Below are 19600 nucleotides of genomic sequence, written 5' to 3'. Positions count from 1 at the left end.
TAAACTGGAAAACTTGAAAATGGAAATGAAACGAATGGATATTGATGTACTGGGAGTCTCAGAAATGAGATGGCCAAACGCTGGTGACTTTTGGTCAGGGGATTACAGAATCATACACACTGGAACAGCACAAGACAGTCCCGGGATTGCAGGAGTGGGAATTATCCTCAATAAAGAGATGGGGTTAAGAGTAAAAGGATTTGTTCAACATAGTGAGAGGATAATTTATGTCCGATTGGAAACTAAACCAAGTGACACAATCATAATCCAAGTATACACGCCAACTACGAGGCACGAGGATGATGAAATCGACATGATGTATGACCACCTTGAAGAAGTAATTGGCAGAATTAAAGGAGGTGAAAACCTTGTCATCATGGGAGATATGAATGCCGTTGTTGGGGAAGGTAAAGAAGAGGATGTGGCAGGGAATTTTGGATTAGGATTAAGAAATGAAAGAGGGGATAAACTTGTAGAATTCTGCCAAAGAAATAAACTTTGCATTACAAATACCTTCTTTAACCATCATCCAAGAAGAAGATATACTTGGAAAATGCCTGGTGACATTAACAGATAACAGATTGACTTCATATTAGTGAAGCTAAGATTTAAAAACCAAGTTAAGGACAGCAGATCATATCCAGGCTGTGATGTGGAAAGTGACCACATACTCGTTATGATGACGACTGAACTAAAATTCAAGAACATTAAAAGAAGAAGTACATGTAAATGGGATTTGACAAACCTGAAAAACAAAAATACACTGAAGCACTATCAACTAGAAACAGACAAGAAAACAAATACACAGGGCTGCAATGACATCCAAAGCAGCTGGGAAAAAATAGTATTTTAGAAGCAGCAGAAGAAGTAATAGGAAAAGAAAGGACAGAGAAAAGGAAGGAATGGATCACTAATGACCTACTAAATATGATGGAAGAAAGAAGGAAATTAAAAAATTCTGTGAAGAAGGAAGACCAAGAGAAATCCAAGAGTCTGAAAAATAGAATCAACAGAGAGGCAAAACAAGCAAGAGAAAAATATCTTGATGATCTCTGTATTTCAGTTGAGGACAACATGAGCAAGGGAAATATCGACAAGGCCTATAAATGTGTGAGACATTGCTTTGGAGACAGAAGAAACAAATGTAGGGCTGTGATGGATGAAAATGGCAATATGTTGGATGACGATGATGAAGTTGCAAGAAGATGGAAACAATATATAGGAAAACTGTACAGCGGACCAGACCTGTCTGAAAACATCATGGAAGAAGAAACAGAAGTAGATGCACACAACATAGGTGAACCTATAATAAAGGTAGAGTTTGAACTAGCTCTGAAAAACGTGAAAAACAACAAATCGCCTGGTATAGACAATATCCCAGCCGAACTTCTGAAATCTGGAGGAGCAAAACTGAATCAGGAGTTGTATAATCTTGTTTTCAAAATGTACGAGCAGGGTAAAATTCCTACAGACTTTGAGAAAAACATTATGGTCCCCATTCCAAAGAAGGCAAATGCTACAAGATGTGAAAATTATAGGACACTCAGCCTAGTTACTCACGCCTCTAAAATATTAACCTCAATTATCCTAAAACGCATAGAACAAAAAGTCGAAGCTACACTCTCCGAAGACCAGTTTGGATTCCGGAAAGATATAGGAACCAGAGAAGCAATATTTGCTCTACAACTAATAATAGAGAAACGACTAGATAAGAACCTGAAAACATACATAGCTTTCGTAGATGTAAATCCCATGTTAAATGGGATAAGATGTTTGAGGTACTCAAAAAAGTAGGAATAGACCATAAAGATAGAAAAATGATATGGAACCTGTACAAAAACGAGACTGCAGTTATCCGTGGACGGACAAAACAAGAAGAGGTGCAGATACGGAAAGGTGTCCGGCAAGGTTGCGCACTATCCCCTGTTATCTTTAACGTATACATTGAAGAGGCGCTGAAAAAAGTAATGGAAAATTCACAGACAGGTGTAGTAATTCATGGCCAACGAATAGATATGATAAGATATGCCGATGATATAGCTGTCCTGGGTGAAAGTGAAGAAGATCTTGTAGTCCTACTGAATAGAATGGATAAAGTTATGGGTGAAGAATATAATATGAGAATTAATAAAGCAAAAACAAAAGTAATGGCATGCGACAAAGAAGATCAAGTGAAAGTCCAAGTTCATGTAGGCAATGAACTGCTTGAACAAGTTGATAAATTTACTTATCTGGGCAGTAATATTACCAGGGATGGAAGGAGCAAGGCAGAAGTGAGAAGTAGAATAGCTCAAGCAAATGCTGCTTTTAACAAGAAGAAAAACATATTAACATCTAAGAGCATCAGCCTTGAAACCAGGAAAAGATTTTTGAAATCATATGTGTGGAGTGTGGCATGCTATGGGTGTGAAACATGGACTCTTGGGACAGAGGAACAGCAGAAGCTAAATTCTTTTGAAATGTGGTGCTATAGACGCATGCTCAAAATAAAATGGATCGACCAGGTCACAAACGAAGTGGTTCTGGAAAGAGCAGGTGAGAAGAGAAGCTTCTGGAGTTTCATTGTTAAAAGAAGAGTGCAATTTACAGGCCATCTATTAAGACATAAAGGACTCCTGAACACAATCATAGAGGGATATGTCGAGGGAAAAAGACCAAGAGGAAGACCACGACTGAGGTACATGGATCAAATCGTGAAAGATGTGGGATGTAACACCTATAAAGAAATGAAGAGAAAAGCTGAAAGACGCACAGAATGGAGACAAGCTGCCATTGTAGCTGTTGCAAACCAATCCTTGGATTGACCACTACAGAAGAAGAAGAAGATATGAATGTATCATGGAACAGATTGAATTTTATTTTAGCATTAGGTTGATTATAAATTTCTTCCCTGGTCTGCTCGTGTAAACTATCCTTAAAAACTTTGTCCTGGAGTCAATAATTATTCTAACTGATTTCCACTGAGGTGTATGCATACTGTACGGCACTGTGTTATTTGTACTAGTTAGCCGTGCATCATGACCAGAGAGAGAGTTTGTTGCTTGGTGTCTTATTACTAGTTATGCCCCCGAGAGGCAGCAGGGCGTACGCACTCTGCGATGTGTGCACGCAGCGTGTGTTGCCTGTAATCCGTTCATCTGCACTATCTGAAAGGGAACAGGCTCAGCAAAATAACAGTTCCATTTCCGCTTTAGGTTTCCTTGTTGGAAAACCGCTCAATCGATTTACTGGGGTTGGTGGTATACACATGCAGCGCACCTGGTTAGTAAACTCTGGTAAACTGGTCAAATTTGGTCTTGCCCGGTCCGTTGAATGCAATGAAAAGATACCTACCACCTCCTGAAAGTGTTACCAAATACTTCGTCTTTAGCAGAAGTTGTTCCCCATGACGTGATCTATCGTCACTAGACATTTGAAGCAATGAAATGAAATGATGGTATGACAGTGTTGGGCGGGAGGCCCCATCCGGGGAAGTTCGGCCGCCGAATGCAAGTCTTACTTCACTCGACGCCACATTGGGCGACTGGCGTGTCAGTGATGAGGATGAAATGACGATGAGGACAACACAACACCCACTCCACGAGCGGAGAAAATCTCGACCCTGGCCGGAAACCGAACCCCGGCCCGCTGCATGGGAGGCAAGCACGTTACCACTCAGCTAAGGAGGCGGACGTTTGAAGCAAAGACTTCGATAAACTGGCTATATTCCGTTGGGGTGTTTAAGGTATTTTCTACCTCGTGTTTCATTAACTGCAGGCAGATCGCGTGGCCGTTCATTCATGGGTCAAAGGTAGATATTTTTGGTCATTTAGACCATGGGTCCGATGGGTATACAAATCATCACTAAGAAAGAACTATCCAGAATACTTGATCCCTTATCTTTGAGACGGCCGCTGTGACCGAGCGGTTCTAGGCTCTTCAGTCCGGAACTGCGCTGCTGCTACGGTCGCAGGTTCGAATCCTGCCTCGGTAATGGATGTGTGTGATGTCCTTAGGTTAGTTAGGTTTAAGTAGTTCTAAGTCTAGGGGACTGATGACCTCAGACGTTAAGTCCCATAGTGCTCAGAGCCATTTGAACCATTTGAACCTTATCTCTGTGATCAATAGGACCCGAAAGAAGGCTTCCTGAAAAATCTAATTTTTGAGCGTAGCTCTTTGTAACGTCATATACCATCGATGAATAGAGGTTTTCACTTCTTACTTCCAAATGTTAGTGTGACAGAGCTAACTCTCGTTGCGACCCATTAACCCTGCCGTCAAAGAGTACCATGCTTTTACATTTCTCTGTTTTTTGAGAGCAAGTAGTCAGTCTTGGCATAAGGTGGATATTTTACCAAGTTCCGGCTATTAATTTAATAGTTTCCTCATAGATAAATACATCCTGTGTGGAAACCTGTTCACACGTGGACATCAGAATTTACAGTTATGACCTGACAATCGAGCACCATGTCATGTTGCCAGAAAGGCGAGCCGGCGGTCAGAGCCGGCCGCATTGCTAATCGACTTGCCGATACCACGGGCAGTGGCTGTCTCGCACACGACAAGTAGCTCCCCACGGGCCGGCTCGTGTACCGCTGGATTACCGGAATTAACTGCCGACGCTGGAGCACCTTCAGGCGCGGGTCTGCGAGAACAGTGCCGGTGTATGGTGTTCTCTCTGACTGAGCCAGACGAATTGCGGAAATCTAGACACGAGGGCCACGAAGTCACTGAATCATCTACATTAACAAACGGCTGAAACGAACATTCAGTCCCCCTAACGAGATCGCAAGTTGCCTATCTAACGACTTCGGGAGTAAGAAAGATTTTATTTTTAACATCTGTCCGTACTCACGGTACCGATACGTTCCAAAGAGCTACGCTCAAAAATTAGATTTTTCAGGAAGCCTTCTTTCGAGTCCTATTGATCACAGAGATAAGGTTCAAATGGTTCAAATGGCTCTGAGCACTATGGGACTTAACGTCTGAGGTCATCAGTACCCTAGACTTAGAACTACTTAAACCTAACTAACCTAAGGACATCACACACATCCATGCCCGAGGCAGGATTCGAACCTGCGACCGTAGCAGCAGCGCAGTTCCGCACTGAAGAGCCTAGAACCGCTCGGTCACAGCGGCCGTCTCAAAGATAAGGGATGAAGTATTCTGGATAGTTCTTTCTTAGTGATGATTTGTATACCCATCGGAAGAACAGACATCTTGTAGCTGTCCTACAGTACCACGATTTTTGAGTACGAAAAGTACTAGGTGCGGGGATGGCCATCATGTTCATGGTAGATTGTCGAAATTTTTACCATATGTTCGTAAGATGATATTCTCAGGGAACTTCGAAAGCTTTATCGATATAAGACATTCAAATTTGTCGTACTTATGCAGAAGACCGCTAAACAGGTACTTAGCCGTTTTTACTTCGTGGGCGGAAAAGTCTACGTAACTAACAATAGCAAATGGCTCAAAATTGTACAAGCCTCAGGCATTCATCTAGAAACGAAATTTCCTCGTTTTTGGAATTCTGTATCTTTTGTCAAGAGACACCCGAAAAATTATGGTTGTTGGTTACCGAATTATCAACTGTGGGTATGCTCACTTCTATAGTTTCTATCCATGGCAAATCGTCGAAGCTTTTTCAGTTTATTCTGAAGATGATAATCTCGGGTAATCCTGAAACATTTTTCGATATCTTTATCCCTTAACGAGATCCAGACATTCGAAATTACCGTATTTATGGCCGTAAATATGCACGTAATATCCGGTCTGAGGCGTAAATGTAGTTTTAACTGGCGCATTGTACACATGAAAGGCCATTAAGGTTATCGTAATGATTATTTTTGTCACTAAACTAAGATTTTAGCATTTTTTCACCAATAAAGTTCTTATGTCCCGCTGTATGAGTATAATGAACACGTCACGCCTATACAAATATGCCCGAAGTGATGCAGCAGTGACACAAATGGACTCAAAAGGGCATTAACATGCCTGAAAGTGACTTAAAACGGCTGCCAAAAATTATGTAAAACGGGAAAGACTAGAGAGTCAGTAAAATATTTCTATTAAAATTTTTGCTTTTGTATCTTAATACCGATGAGAAAAGCATCCAGAAAAAATTTTAAGCAAACAATTTTTTGTTAACCTTATGCTATGCGTACTTATTTGTTCTTCATTCATGTCGAAGAATATAAATATGTCGACGTATATAAATAAACTGGCAAAACGTTACTGACGCTTAGAATTCGTTTTGTATAAGCAGCACACCCTGCGCTAGTGGCGAAGAGAAGGGAACCAGTGGATAAATGCTGCTGCCAAAACACAAAAAGCCAGTATTCGCTTTTTTGACCGACGGTGCCGTACTGTACGGAATGTCGCCCAGAAGTCAAGCAACACGGCGTCAACCTTTTATATGACACACTGGTCGGAAAAGGTTATCGGAGTTTCCACAGATGTTGATTCGTACAGAGGAGATTCTAGGCTTACAAAAAATTCATAGTACGTGGTCATAAAACGTGTTCCATAATTATATAGGCGTACAATTCTAAAACAATATGACACTTTTTTATAACGGCTGTTGTGATAAACGACTAATTAATATTGCTATTCTCGATCAGTGCGAGGTTGGACACCCTAATAACAGCTTTCCGGTTGCAGAGAGCTCATACGGGTCCGGCGGTTACTACTTGATTGGTCACCGTGAAGCAATTACGTCGCAAACCGAATTCAGACCTGAAGCATTTCCTGTGGAGCAAAGGGAAAAAGCCTGAGAGAGATTTCTCTGCGACGACGCGGGTCAAAGGAAATTAAAGGTATAGAAAAGGAATTACGATCGGTTGGTGAATGCGTCCAGACAAAGTAAACTGAAATTTTTAACGATGGCTTACTAACAGACTGCTGTAGAGCGCTGGAAGTATACACCACACTACTCAACCTGAAATAAAATGATACTCTGTTTGTATAACGTGTAATTTCCACCAGTAATAAATTTTGCTTGTATCCTACGTTGTATTGTGGAACTAATAACTTTTGAACAAATTATACCAATGTTCATGTGGTTACACCGCACTAATCCTTGCAATTTCCTCTGTTATTCACACATAAATCAGACTAAAGCTCGTTTGTAATAGGGTATTATTATCGGCACATTTACAGTTTCCGAATTAGCATTAATTTATCATCTATATTACTGAAACAATACCTGTAATTCAGTTTCGTGATAAAATCTGATTAACTGTAAAGAGCATCGCTGTGGTCAACTGCGACTGTTATCTCCCGGTGACGCTGCAGTCTGCTACAAGAGCAAGGGCGTCAGTTAGCGTGTCTCAATATAAATAGCTAAATGTTGGAAACATTTAAAGATAATTTCTGTAGCTATTGAGGAGCATCCGCGAGTTAAAAAAAAACTGTGGTCTGTACAGTATTTTATACAAATACGCGGTTTCTAATTAAAACAGAAGTTTTGCTTCGGCCCATTACTTGCCGCAAAAATGGAAGTTAGGGGAGATTTAGGAAGGAGAGGAACTTTTATAGACTGATACTAGCCATTAGCTTTTACTATCTTGTGGTAATCACTTCATTCCTACACAACTATCACACCCAATATCCAACCACCGTTATCTGTTCTTCTTAGTATTTCAATTCATATTTTACCGCACTCTCACAAAGGAATGACTGTAGTTCTTTGAGGTTCTTATGGGCTAGCAAGTTTGTTGTTACGTCCACATGAACCTGTGTGTGTGTGTGTGTGTGTGTGTGTGTGTGTGTGTGTGTGTGTGTGTTGTTACAGATTCATTCCTTACTATGCGTCCTAGATACTTGATACTCGGCTCAAAGAAACTACATTTATCGAATCGATAACGCAGACCATGAGCCTAGAGGCACTCTAGCAACATCTGTAGGTTGCTTAGTGCTGCTCCCCTATCATACCATTAATTAGGAAGTCGTCTAAACAACTGACTTAGTTTGGCATACCTTGGACGAATTAGTCAAGGCATACCTGAAATATCGCAGAGGGGCTGTGATCTCAAATGGCTGTCTGTTATATCGAATGGTGTGCTAATCTCTAAAAAAGGTTTCATGTGGTCATCTACAGGTAATTGAAAGTGGGCATTTGCGAGATCTATCTTTCAAAAATATTCACCCCCAGTCATTTTTGCCACCAATTCCTCCGTCCTGGGAAGTGATACATGTCGACATTTGACTGAGAATTAGTGGTAGACTTAAAATCACCAGAAATTCTGAGTCATACCTTCGATATATTATATATCGTGTTGCTCTGCCGATACCAGGCAAGCGAGTTTCAAGTAGGAATATACTTAAGGGATGTGCACGTACAGGTTCTCGACACATAGTTGACGACAAAAGAAGATTTTAGTCGGGAGTCGTACACGAATAGCCAAAATATGCCCTCTGTAATAAAAAGACTGAGTAAACGGATCAACGAGAAACTTGAACAGGTGTAATGGGACGTCCGCCCCGAATAACGCAACGAACATTAACGAACAAAACGAGCTCGAGTCCAACTCCTGCGCAAACTTTTATTCTCATCATCCCATTCTACAGCTGATGATTGTCCATATTCGCAATTGCGAATACATTTAGTGTCTAATTGATACACTTGGTTTCTGAACTGTGACCATGCATGTAGCGATTGGACAGACTATCACAGAGATATAGCTCGTATTTTTTGCAAGGTATCTAGTTCTGCTTTAACTTGCACACATATGGCGAAAGGCACTGGATGAGCTCTCCAAAACTTAGGCACTTCTGGTTCCTTTAGGGATACATGGGTCTACAACCCTGCTGCACAAACTACTTTGGTTCAAACAGCTGCTTAAATTGCACGCATGACGTGTCAAATTCTGTGAATGGTGTCAACGTTGAAACTATATTCAGGTAGCCCTGATTTTGAAAATCTAAAAGCGTCTAAGCCAAAAATGTCAGTTGTCATCCATGAGTTGACTACTAACAAAGTTCGATGCCTAGCTATATTTTTATACTTAATTGGACTAAGATCTGATCCAGAAATGGAACCGACTGTCCATGCACGTCAGCATATTGTGCTGATCGAACCGCTAACTGCGGGAAGCCAATGTGCCACTCCGTATACTCATTAATCAGACACACCACCGTTCCTATTTTCAACTGAATATCCGCTGTCCTCCACTTAATATCCAGTTGTAATATGAGGCTCTGCATCACGTCTGCTGCTGCCATGAACTCTGACAACATAGGGTGCACTTTGCAGAAGGCCGATGTTTCTGACGCACGCCGGGCGAGGCAAGCACTATGTGCCCCAGTACGTGGTATGCAAAACAGATGACGTCATGGAAAGGGCAGAGAGGCCGTTCGCAGGAACTTCTCCGGAACCCTTTGGCAATGACAGGGAGGAAAATGTTGTATGAGCCTCGTCTTGACTATACGGACACACCGAAGCGGAACAAAGTACTTCTGTTTTTGCGTCTCTACCTCTGATGAGGGTGAAGGATCACTAACTACTGTTATTGAATCCCATGTCGCCGGACTTGTGGACGAATGGGTTCTCGATAAATCGCATGATGATGTTGATTGGACTGATCTACTGATTTCAGAGCACAATGGCGACTAATACAACTAACAAAGTCGATCCCAGAGGAATCACGAAACACTGCTCGCGTTGAAGCACTTACTTCGAGAGCCTTGGCAATTTTTAGCACATCCCTCAGGTTCGGAACAGTTGACTCTAAAGCTTTCACACTAACTTCTCTATCACGGGTGAGACGTATAATAACATCTCGATTGAAGGATTCCGCATAAGATGCGCCACACTGTTCACAGAAAAAATCTCAAGTGCGTGCCAGGCCTTGCAAGTTAGCAGTTCATGCTGCGAAGGATTGCTTACGATGCTTAAGACGTTGATGGAAATTTGCCTACTTGGTACATCTGGGATTTGGTGACCGTAACAGTGGGTCAGAAAAACTGAAACTACTGCGGCTTGAGAGTGCGTGTACATTTTGCAAGACTTTGTACGGTCTAGTACTAGAAGACAGTAAGAACGCATCCTGACGATCAGGGTCAGTTACTTGCTTAGAAGGGAAGAACAAAATAATTTATCGTAACCCGTAACCAGAGTTTCCAGCTCTCATTTGCCTCATCGAAACAAGTAAATGGCCGACTGGGAGGCGAAGAAGCTGCAGCTACGAACTGTTGTTGGTCTTGCTGCTATTGCTAGTGGGAATTCTATCTGGTTTCCTTGTTGTTGCTGATGTAAATGTTGTGGTGGCTCCGTTGCCACAGCTTTAGCTATTCGGGGTCCACGCCTCTCTGGAATAGATGCTCGATGAGAAATACTCTGTGCATGTAGAACACAGTTTATGACTACCCACACTGGCTACAGCACGGAGACTGGTGCGGTGGAAGATAGAGGCGGCTGTTGAGGTCGACCACGGCAGAGTTCACGAAGTGAGTGGCTAGCCAAAAACAAGTACAAACATAGCAAAGTCAAGCATATATGGCAGTTCGGGAGCAATCCAAATCACAAGCGTAAATCAGGCAATGTCAAGACTCTGCTATTCAACGTCGCGTAACTGGAGGCTTCAGATACCAGCACGAGACTGGCTAGTGAGATTTGGGGCTCGGTGTGTACCGACTGATTCCATGTTTCGGCGATCCAATTGGTCGCCATCTTCAGGAGAATGCTGCTTCTGCTAATGAGTCACACTGAGAACCAGAAATATCGAATCGAATCGAGCTGATTTTAGTATCTGGCAGCAAACCCGAAGAGACTTTCAAGACTTATTACACCGGGAAAGCCTACAAGCTCACATAAAGTATCTCCACGGGGAGGAGGTGGTGAAACTTGTACAGAAGTTAGACTTCGGAGGAAGAAGGGAAAGCTGTTGAGTACATTCGCCTTGTTGTTGAAATGCCATGACGAAGATACTATTCCTAATTTTGCCAGATTTGTTCATTTTATTAGTAGTAAGAGAGCCAATGGGATTAAGGAGCGTGCAAGCCAAGCATATATAACAGAGCGCATTCGTTTTAGCCATAGACAGCTGGACATTGTTTCCAAAGATTTATTTTACTTACATTTGAACTTGTCATCGCATTTTTCAAGGTATGTTTAACAGTGGGTTGATGATTTTACATGGACGCTATCGGATTGCGCACATAGTAGAACCGTTACCAATCTTCAAAATTTGAACGGCTTCTTTCTCATTCTACAGCATTAGAAGAGGTTAAACGTCGACGCACTGGTTTTTGGAACAGTTTGTATAAAAAGGCAATTGAAATTAGGTTGGCGGATAATTTAATTAACAGAGACACTGGGTTTCCTCTCAGGAGGACGTGGAATCGTGTACTATCCCGCATCAAAACAGAACGTTCTTCGGCGCGGCCAGTCCGAGTGTTCGAAAATCGTCCCTGAGTGCGATATATCGTTGCCGTCAGTGTTCTACTAAGGGCGGCGCCATCTCTCAGTCTTGGAGGGCATCAACCGTGATGGGCAGCGCATGCACCGTATACGGTACGGTGGCTTAATGGGACGTCGATTTGCAGCCTGGCGTCAATTCTCAGCGGGACTCATCAACAGAAACAGCATTCTCCTGAAGATGGCGACCAGTTGGTTCGCCGAAATATCGAATGGAGTTGATTTTAGGATCCGGCAGCAAACCCGAAGAGACTTTCAAGACTCATTACTCCAGGAAAGCCTACAAAACCACTTATAGTGGATGTGACTTACCACTGCCTTCCTCCGGTCTGTTATGAAGTCTCAAGTGTATATCTGATCCGTGTGGACGTGATGACTGCATGTGAAGTGTAGTGTTGGGTTTGTGTTGTTACAGATGAAGGCAAGGGAGAATAGCACCAACGAGACCGCCACGCTTATCGTTCCTATACGTAGGACGGATCACCATCAACAATGTCACACACACACTTTAAGAACTCTGGGGAGTGGTTTAGAGTTTACTACGGGATATTGGCGCAAAGACCGGTGATCAACAACTTCTACGTCACCGACCCTCCTCCATATGCTGGGTAAAGATTGATGCTGCCAGCATTCGAACCGGCGTACCACTGAATCCAGCGTTATCGCATAAGTGTGCTTTAGTTAACATCGGCTATAGAGTCGGATGACATGGCTTATATTGCCTGCCTGAAACGACCGTTTGGGCTGAGATATAGGGTAGTCAAGGGTTTTCTTTCTTGAGACAGATGTCAATAACGTCGATATACTTGGAGAAATGCATAATGCACACTGTACTGTATTATAATATATTCATTAACCACTGGTTTCGATCATGGACCACCTTCGTCATGTTACAATAGATATTTTTCCACTGTGGAGATGGTGCATGACCGATACCAGAAGTTAATGAATATACTGCAATATAGCACAGTGTGTATCATGCTTTTCTCCAAGTGTATCTGGTGCTGTAGTCCGGGCTACGTGTCATGTAACGTTGACAGACGGCTTTCTGATCTTACGAAACAGAATGACACATCATAAACATATGGATGACAGGCCGCTAGATATGGACGCAGAATTCATTGTCGTCAGAGGCTTTATTTCACGTGTGTGAAGAAGAATCCATGAGAGGAAACAGTCAAAGGCACTAACACAAAGGACAAGGATTTAGCAACCAATCGCTATTATTGTTGGTTTAAGTTAAGTTTCTATTTATAATGTCTAAGACACAGAAGATGGTCTGTATACTCGGTACATTTCTTCACATAAAAAGTGCAGACACAACTGTGTCTGTGTAAAGTAATGGGTTCGACATGTCGGCGATAATGTTCTCGTCTGTTAAGCGACTCACTCCCTGCAATTATTTCCTAGGGGTACTGTGATCTCTTTGAGCTTCAGGATTCTAGTGCCACAACGGGTCTACATCTGTATCTCCTGTCCACTTCCTAATGGGCTTCGAGTTCCTCTTCTGACTACATGACGTAATGACCATCGGTGTTCTTTTCCGTTGATCCAGTCGTGGATATTGCTTTTATTGGACTTCTGAATATTACTTTGGTTGGAAATGGGGCGATATAATCGGAAGTATCTATGCCTGTGCCTGCTTTTCCGATTTTTTTTTTATTTTTTGTGGACTGTAAGCTTTTGAAACTTTATTTTTTTCTTTTTTTAACAAAAACCATAGCATTTCATTTGCTTCCCGCTTAGTGTGTTGGTCGTAATAATATCAGCTTTAAGATACTACGGTTGAGCTTATTGCCGTAGCTATTGCATTGGACAAAACGTGACTGTAAAGCTCGAAGTTTTGTTGTTCACATCACACATAATCACTAATGGGTAAATTTCATGTTTATCATTTAAGAATTTTTAAAGCAGTTGCTTTAACAGCTGTGAACAGTTTGTGGGTTCAGTGGAGCACAGTCGTCATATAAGAGCAGCATATGCCACCAGCGAGGACTGGAACCGTCGTATCCACCTGCCAGTACATCATTTCCGCTGTCATGCACAGCGATAAAATAAAATGGAAAATTGTTCGTCAGCACTCGAAATATCATAAAATGGAAGATTGAAGTATTGTGCGGTACTATTAGCTGTGCATCAGAGAATGATGGAAGAGACAGTTAAAAAAATATTACCTTTCTTCTTTCTGATGGTGGCTGAGATCTCGCTGATGTTGCACTCGTCTGCTTTAATTAGTAACAGTTTTGTTGCTTCAAACACTCCCTGCCCATATCAGTACTGGAGTTTTGCCCATGACGTAATACATCCCTTCCGAGGCTCTGAAGAACACTTTACAGAGCAGAGTAACACAGGTGTGAAGAACCATTTATCTTAAAATTCTTGTTCTCCTTCGCTAACTTGTTCTTGGTAACGGCCCAAATAAGGTCAATGACGCTGAATTCACAGTGCTCCGAAGGAAACCACAGCAGTTTAATTTCTTACTCCACTGAGCGCAATACATTCACCACAGAGGCTCAATTTCTTAGCCCACTGAGCACAATGCAATCCCGAAACGGAATTCTTGTGACATGGAGTGTAGTAGCGTAGTGTTTCAGTATTCCTGCTTTCCTCGTATTAAGTGAAAGCTCTACGTTATTGTTTCTATGCCATTAAGAAATAGGATCCCTTCAATGTTGCATTTCGTAATAAATTCCAATCTATGTCAACCGCAAATACGTCGGGTAAGTTTCTAAAATGCTTCCAAACCATGTTTCATAATATAAACTGCACCGTATTTTTATTCAGTAACAGATAAGGTAGCATTTTGCACAATATAATTTTCCTTCCAGCTCAGGGAAGTGTTTCAGTTCCTCCTTTCTGTTGATTCCACTCTTCAACACCTGTTCTAAGATAGTTATTTTCTTTTGTGATGTCTACGGCACTCTGTGTTCCTGCCATTCGTATTTCCTGGAATGTTTTTGCACTGTACCAGGTCTCAAAAATGTCATAAGTATGAAGACATCTGTTGTAAACAATTGTAAGCGATAGTTTGGTGGTTTCGAGAAAAAGCACAGCAAAGTTACAATGAATTCTCATAAATAAGATACTTTCAGGACATCCATCGTGATTTCGTTATTGAGACAAATGATTGTTTGCAAATATTTGTGGAGTAACGACATTTGTTTCAAATTATAAAGTGTATTCAAAACTTTATTCTTAAAATACATCAATGGTCAGTTATCATTGTTTACTTGCAAAATAAATCCGCTTGGTGTTAATTACTATTGACTTAACACTGTTTACTTGCTGGGCCAATTAACGAATCATTACCGTGAAGCCTCTCAGAGATACAAATATAAAACCTCTGTAATGTTTCAGTTTATGAAACTAAGATATGCATTACCAAATTTTGAAATAATGATATACGACAACCTCAAAAATTTATCTGTCATTCAGCTGAGCGTTAAGGACGGCCTTTACAATTACTGTCAACACACTGTTATGTAAATTCTCATAAAAATTTGTAATGGACACAACTTTGTTTACCTCTTAAAGAATTATTCACGTTACGTGATGTACAGCAACGTTTGATAGTATTTTCATTGAGGAACATATTCAGTTTCTTTATCTTAGTCATAATTACCCACATAATCCTCAGATCTGTACAAATTACCCATCAAGAACTTTTGTCTGGAACTACGACCACCACATCCTGACCAAGTCGCCATTACTGAAATTAGAAATTGATTGCTTTATCTTGGAGATATCAACTAATATGAATAAAGCATAACACAAAACATATTTTACATGCAATAGCATAATTTCAGACTAAGTGTCAATTACCTTTGTCCAGTTTTCCGGAAATATCTTATTTCCTGCATTATTTCATTCCCTTTTCCTACTATTTGGTTATCTTACATCATCTGCAGCTTTTAGCTGAATTCCTTGTATCTGAATCCAAGTTCTGAATAACCTGTCAAACGATTTTTTGTATGCTGGCGGGAAAGTCTTCGATTTACGTTTTGAATTATTCCAGTAAAATAGCTACGATACCCTCAGACATCAAGAAGAATATAATAATTCCAATGCCAAAGAAAGGAGGTGTAGGCAGAACTATCAGTTTAATAAGTCACAGCTGCAAAATACTAACACGAATTCTTTACAGACGAATGGAAAAACTAGTAGAAGCCGACCTCGGGGGAAGATTTGTTTGGATTCCATAGAAATATTGGAACATATACTAACCCTTTTACTTACCTTAGAAGCTAGATTAAGGAAAGGCAAACCTATGTTTATAGCATTTGTAGACTTAGAAATAGCTTTCGACAATATTGACTGGAATACTTTCTATCAAATTCTGAAGGTGCTTGGGGTAAAATACAGGGAGCGAAAGGCTATTTACAATTTGTACAGAAATCAGACGGCAGTTATAAAAGTCGAGGGACATGAAAGGAAAACAGTGGTTGGGAAGAGAGTGAGATAGGTTTATAGCGTTTCCCCAATGTTATTCAATCTGTATATTGAGCAAACAGTGAAGGAAACAAAAGAATAATTTGGAGTAGGTATTAAAATCCATGGAGAAGAAATAAAAACTTTGAAGTTTGCCGATGACATTGTAATTCTGTCAGAGACAGCAAAGGACTTGGAAGAGCAGTTGAACGGAATGGATAGTGTCTTGAAACAAGATGAACATCAACAAAAGCAAAACGAGGATAATGGAATGTAGTCGAATAACGTCGGGTGATGCTGAGGGAATTAGATTAGGAAATGAGACACTTAAAGCAGTAAAGGAGTTTTGCTATTTGAGGAGCAAAATAACTGATGATGGTCGAAGTAGAGAGGATATAAAATGTAGACTGGCAATGGCAAGGAAAGCGTTTCGGAAGAGAAATATGTTAACATCGAATATAGATTTAAGTGTCAGGAAGTCGTTTCTGAAACTATTTGTATGGAGTGTAGGCATGTATGGAAGTGAAACATAGACGACAACTAGTTTGGACAAGAAGAGAATAGAAGGTTTCGAAATGTGGTGCTACAGAAGAATGCTGAAGATTAGTTGGGTAGATCACATAACTAATTAGAAAGTATTGAATAGATTTGGGGAGAAGAGGAGTTTGTGGCTCAACTTGGCTAGAAGAAGGGATCGGTTGGTAGGACATGTTATGAAGCATCAAGGGATCACTAATTTAGTATTGGAGGGTAGCGTGGAGGGTAAAAATCATAGAGGGAGACCAAGAGATGAATACACTAAGCAGATTTAGAAGGATGTTGGTTGCAGTACATACTGGGAGATGAAGAAGTTTGCACGGGATAGAGTACCATGGAGAGCTGCTTCAAACCAGTTTCAGGACTGAAGACCACAACAACAACTACAGCTCCTATTGGAAGATGTTATTCAGCATATGATACGCACACCAGCGGAGAAGTACTAACAGCATAATGTGTTGATCGGAAGATTTCAGTGATATCGAATGTGGACTGGTCATTGGAGGTGTCCTGAGTAAAATACAATGATGGACATTACAGCCATCCTGAAGCTTTCCAAGTCGATTGTTGGCGACGTGACTGAGAAGCGGAAACGCTAAGGAACAGCCACACCAAATCAAGGCCAGGCTGGCTTCATGTACTGACGACATGGAGCGTTACTGAGGGTGAGTAGTGGCACAAGGCCGGTCCTGGGCCACTCTCCATTATTGCCAGTCCAGTCAGAATCAAGAACACACATTCCCTTCCTCTACCCTCACCCCCCTGCTCACGGACGCTTGTATGAGACAAAAAGTATCTTACTATCCAGTTACTGTAACTTAAGACTTGTTAAATATTTTATACATAATTAGTATGATTTATTACCCAACTATTATGATTAATGAATCAAAAATTGTCTTTTTTCTTCCAAAATAACTGTTCCCTACCCAAAATTTAAAAAAATTTTTGTAGGAAATTAGAAATACCTACGCTTAAAATTGTGGGAAATTTAAAAACTTCACTGGTTTTAAAAAGCAGTATCTTAAACTCACTACCATGAGACATCAGACATGTTTTGTGAGTAAAATTTCCTATACGCACTCATGTCATTAGGTGACTTGTGTCTCAATCTTCTATGTAACAAATAAGAATTTGTGCTGAATTTCAAATGTATTGGTCAGCATGATTTTCTTGCTACACTTTTTATTTAACAAAACTGGCTATTAATATCTTAAAAGCAGCACCAAAATTGTACATTATTAACTAAAATATTCATGTCAACATGCATGTATGAAACATAAATGGCCATATCTCGTCTATATCAAAACTAGCAATGACCTACACAAAACCAACTACAGACTCTCTATCAGAATTGTTCACTAGTGTTTCAAAATTTCATAACTGTTAAATTTGTACAAGGTGCTTTAAAATCATTGTTGACTAGAAGTGTCACTTGTAGAAGTCGGTTACCTGGGGTTTCCTTTAAAAAAAGTTCCAGAAACAGCATTATGTTAATGAGTGATGGTAAACTCTGGTTAGATGTTGGCTCCACATATTATTGTGTAAATGGAAATTGTGATTTTCAGATGGAAAGCTTTTCCACTAATCAGTGCTATTTGCATAATGCAGAAAATAACATCATTCTTTAAGTTAATTTTAAAAATCTTGAAGATTGATGTAAGTGTGAAATCTACCTCTGGATGAGCATGTAAAACACAGAAATGTTGAGAATTGGAAAGGAAATAAAAACAAACAGTAATGACAAGAACAGTTATGTAATGTTTTTTTCAGATCTTTTGACTATTATATACACTCCTGGAAATGGAAAAAAGAACACATTGACACCGGTGTGTCAGACCCACCATACTTGCTCCGGACACCGCGAGAGGGCTGTACAAGCAATGATCACACGCACGGCACAGCGGACACACCAGGAACCGCGGTGTTGGCCGTCGAATGGCACTAGCTGCGCAGCATTTGTGCACCGCCGCCGTCAGTGTCAGCCAGTTTGCCGTGGCATACGGAGCTCCATTGCAGTCTTTAACACTGGTAGCATGCCGTGACAGCGTGGACATGAACCGTATGTGCAGTTGACGGAGTTTGAGCGAGGGCGTATAGTGGGCATGCGGGAGGCCGGGTGGACGTACCGCCGAATTGCTCAACACGTGGGGCGTGAGGTCTCCACAGTACATCGATGTTGTCGCCAGTGGTCGGCGGAAGGTGCACGTGCCCGTCGACCTGGGACCGGACCGCAGCGACGCACGGATGCACGCCAAGACCGTAGGATCCTACGCAGTGCCGTAGGGGACCGCACCGCCACTTCCCAGCAAATTAGGGACACTGTTGCTCCTGGGGTATCGGCGAGGACCATTCGCAACCGTCTCCATGAAGCTGGGCTACGGTCCTGCACACCTTTAGGCCGTCTTCCGCTCACGCCCCAACATCGTGCAGCCCGCCTCCAGTGGTGTCGCGACAGGCGTGAATGGAGGGACGAATGGAGACGTGTCGTCTTCAGCAATGAGAGTCGCTTCTGCCTTGGTGCCAATGATGGTCATATGCGTGTTTGGCGCCGTGCAGGTGAGCGCCACAATCAGGACTGCATACGACCGAGGCACACAGGGCCAACACCCGGCATCATGGTGTGGGGAGCGATCTCCTACACTGGCCATACACCACTGGTGATCGTCGAGGGCACACTGAATAGTGCACGGTACATCCAAACCGTCATCGAATCCATCGTTCTACCATTCCTAGACCGGCAAGGGAACTTGCTGTTCCAACAGGACAATGCATGTCCGCATGTATCCCGTGCCACCCAACGTGCTCTAGAAGGTGTAAGTCAACTACCCTGGCCAGCAAGATCTCCGGATCTGTCCCCCATTGAGCATGTTTGGGACTGGATGAAGCGTCGTCTCACGCGGTCTGCACGTCCAGCACGAACGCTGGTCCAACTGAGGCGCCAGGTGGAAATGGCATGGCAAGCCGTTCCACAGGACTACATCCAGCATCTCTACGATCGTCTCCATGGGAGAATAGCAGCCTGCATTGCTGCGAAAGGTGGATATACACTGTACTAGTGCCGACATTGTGCATGCTCTGTTGCCTGTGTCTATGTGCCTGTGGTTCTGTCAGTGTGATCATGTGATGTATCTGACCCCAGTATCAATAAAGTTTCCCCTTCCTGGGACAATGAATTCACGGTGTTCTTATTTCAATTTCCAGGAGTGTACATTTAGATGAGGAACAAGCTATATTTTG

The sequence above is a fragment of the Schistocerca nitens genome, chromosome 2 (assembly GCF_023898315.1).
Source record: "Schistocerca nitens isolate TAMUIC-IGC-003100 chromosome 2, iqSchNite1.1, whole genome shotgun sequence".
Lineage (NCBI taxonomy): Eukaryota > Metazoa > Arthropoda > Insecta > Orthoptera > Acrididae > Schistocerca > Schistocerca nitens.
The sequence above is the reverse complement of the archived record's forward strand: the minus strand, read 5'-3'. Positions refer to the sequence as shown.